Raw genomic sequence first — 3181 nt, forward strand, 5'->3', positions numbered from 1 at the left:
GTTATTGGAGGGTTGAGTTATCTTGGATTTGTAATCAGGGTATTGGGAAGAGTGTGAGGAGAAAACTGTGGCGCCTTCTCTGGTGTGCTACAATTTATTTCATTTGGCAGGAGCGAAATCATCGTCTTCATGGAGGTGCTGTTCGAGAGCCTATGGTTGTATTTCAGCTCATTCGGTCGTGTATTAAAGTGTGTGATGCTTCTTGGTCCGATGGTGTTCATGGTCTTATTTAATGTTCTTTTCGTTTGCTTGTCCTCGGGCTGTGGGGTTTCTCATCTCTTTATTATCTTTGTTGTCTTTCTCTCTTCTTCTTGTCCTTTTAATGTTTGGAACACTAGTTGGTTTCTTTTGGTTTGAGTTCTTGTCCCCGAGATGTGGGGTTGTTTTGGGTACTTATGGGTTGTTTTGTCTAACTACTTGTTCTGTGAGCGTTGTTCGCTCTTGTGCCTTGACCTCAGGCTGTGAGGTCCACCTTGTTGTTGTATAATATTATCATTACCTTTTCAAAAAAAAAAATCAAACTCAATGCTAAGTTTGACTGCTTCCTTCGAAGTGACAACAAGCCTCGTTTTCGCCCTACTGTGGATCGAGGAGGATTCCTCCTCTTTTCAAAGCCCTCAATCAAACTTGACGTTATGTTTAAAACACTAAAAATAGATGGTCGAGTTTTGGTTAGGCCAAAAGCGATGTTTTCCCCCAAAAGCTTTAATAGCTAGGGAACCCAACATGTTCTACTTGACCTAACCGACTTGACTCTTTATTTTTTATGAGCTTTTTTTAATGCATATTGCATGTGTTTTTTTTTATAATTGTTGATTGTAAAGTGGTCTGCATTTACGAGCCTCTTTTCTTTCTTTGTTATGAAATGCGGTAACTAGGTGTTGCTAGAACCGATGGGGTAACATTTCTATGGTTCTACACTTAGTTTCTAAGTGTGATTGCTCACCTCTAATTTTCAAAACACTTAATTTCTAAGCACATACAATGTTCACCTAGAAAAAAATGAAAATTGTTGTAGTTAAGATCAAAACTAAATAGTTATGAAATAAGACATAAGAGATTTGATTTTAACAACCTTCCCGTTGTACTTGGGATCCACTCTGGCTTTGTGCTGGAAAATTGGTTTAGAGCTGATCGTAAGCTTTCAGTTGCTCTTCTGTAACCTTTAGATACTCTTCAAAGCTATAAGCTTTGCTTCTTGACAAAGAATCTTCTACTATTAATACATAAGAAAATTCTATTTCATAAACCCTGTATCATAATTGAGGCTGGTAGAATGATTATTCTATAACCCTACCGATAGTTTCATTCTTAACATTCATAGACACGATGCATGGCAGCTATCCAATTCTATTTCATGTTCTCGAGAATGGCTCGGTTTAACAATAATGTTAATTTTTGTTTTCTATTTTAAAATAATAACGCTGCTTACTAATCTTTTTTTTTTTCCATTTGGCATTCTACTTTTTCTACTCAGCTTTCTTTCCCTAGTGATAACAAATAATACGGGTGATAAAAAACTTAATCACTTACTTGGTTCAGCCACCGAAAGCCCTTCTGCTTTAGAAATAGAAGATGGGTTTGAGTAGGTAGATTTACTTGCATTGTATGTGCTGTTCATTGAACTCTCAATTTCATCGAGACCAATTTCTCATTCAAACATGGTCTTGCATTCTCTAGAAACGTCCTACAAACAAAAATGAAGAACAAAAAACTACAATAAGGTCTATAAAAAAGTTATAAAGGAAAATCTCAAAAACTGATATGTAAGTCATAACAACCTTAAGTTCTCTTATCGTGGGTTAAAATGCACGTAAGGTTTTTCCAAGAGTCCGAGCAACCAGCATGTAAATAAGTTAAGTCAACTAAATTTGCTATAAATTTACTCGTATTAACATTATCATTGTTATAGACTTGACAACTTCAAATTTATCAATATAAAATATGCTTTAACAAAACGTACCTTGAGGTTCCTCCAACCTTATTAAAAAAAGAAAATAATCTAACAATTTATCAATAGTGCATATTATGTATATCAATTGATCACAACAAAATAAGATCGAACAAATACCCATGAGTAATATTTAGCCACCAAATGAATAATGATGAAAACCTGAAAACAAAACCGAGAAAAAAAAAAGGAAACAATTCATCAACAAAACAAATTTAGGGGACTAAAAAATTGCTTACCTTATTACACACTTCAAAATATTAAGAAAAGTGGAGGGAAAAAACCAACCAATAATCAAAAAATAAACTTCAACACAAATAGCCATAAATTTTTCTTCTTTAAAGGTATCACAAATAAGTCCATCAGTAATAACAAAATAAAAAAGGGCAATGTGCAATTGAATTCTGCAGTCGTAAAGCTATGCTAAAGGCAGTATGAAATCAAACTTGAGCACTAACAAGAAAATTTGCAAAACAAAAATTACTAGACATCATTAACTAAAGTACCAGCACAACAATGAATGTGTAACCTCCGCAAGAGCAAACCCGAATGGAGAAGAACATGAAGAAATATATAAATAGAAGAAACATAAAAGACAAACATGAAACACATGGAAACATACAAAGGGGATAAATAAAAGTACAATTATAAAGTGATGAAGCACAAATACAGGTACCAACAAAACTAGAATACAAGTCTTACCCTATCTCGACTGTCGAGGAGTGTTAACCAACCGTCGGAAGGTTGGTTTTATTTTTTAGAAAGAATTAATGTTTTCTGAATTCTTTTTCAAGCCACTAACCAGCCCCTCCTTATCTATGATCGGCGATCAACTCCTCAGCCTCTAATTACATTTAAAAGAGTGATGCGAACATTGTGTGAAATCCCAAACCTTTGATGGATCCCACCATCACTCTCTTTCTATCCCCTTCAAAACCTCATTATTTTCAAGAGAAGCCTCAAAGCTTCTTCCAATTAACATAAAGAAGAATGAAAGAGAAGGAGAGAAAGGGAAAGTGGTTCAAAAGCTATGGAAAAAAAAGTAAAAGAACATGGTCTACTCATTGGCACATCTTACACAAATGATAATGTTAGAGCAAGGCAATGAGAGACAGAATGCTTTCTTTATTTTAACAAACTAAAATATGCAAATGTTACAAGAAAGATCTTTGGAGATTTGAAATAATCCAAAATAAAGAAAAAGGAAAACCCCAATATGTACAAATTTCA

The 3181-nt window shown here is 34.3% G+C and overlaps 1 long non-coding RNA gene across 3 annotated transcripts; it reads right to left on the reverse strand.

Moving 5' to 3' along the window:
- Positions 1 to 886: 886 nt before the first annotated feature.
- Positions 887 to 2207, reverse strand: LOC116404005. 3 transcript variants are annotated; one of them, XR_004216945.1, is made up of 3 exons: positions 1782 to 1996; positions 1534 to 1687; positions 887 to 1163 (listed from the first exon to the last, which is right to left on the reverse strand). It is a non-coding gene; the product is annotated as an uncharacterized LOC116404005 (long non-coding RNA). The 3 variants fall into 3 exon arrangements; XR_004216944.1 differs by lacking the exons at positions 887 to 1163; positions 1782 to 1996 and adding exons at positions 1201 to 1216; positions 2072 to 2207; XR_004216943.1 differs by lacking the exon at positions 887 to 1163 and adding an exon at positions 1201 to 1216.
- Between the last annotated feature and the right edge of the window lie 974 nt (positions 2208 to 3181).

This window comes from Cucumis sativus, chromosome 5 (genome assembly GCF_000004075.3).
Source record: "Cucumis sativus cultivar 9930 chromosome 5, Cucumber_9930_V3, whole genome shotgun sequence".
Lineage (NCBI taxonomy): Eukaryota > Viridiplantae > Streptophyta > Magnoliopsida > Cucurbitales > Cucurbitaceae > Cucumis > Cucumis sativus.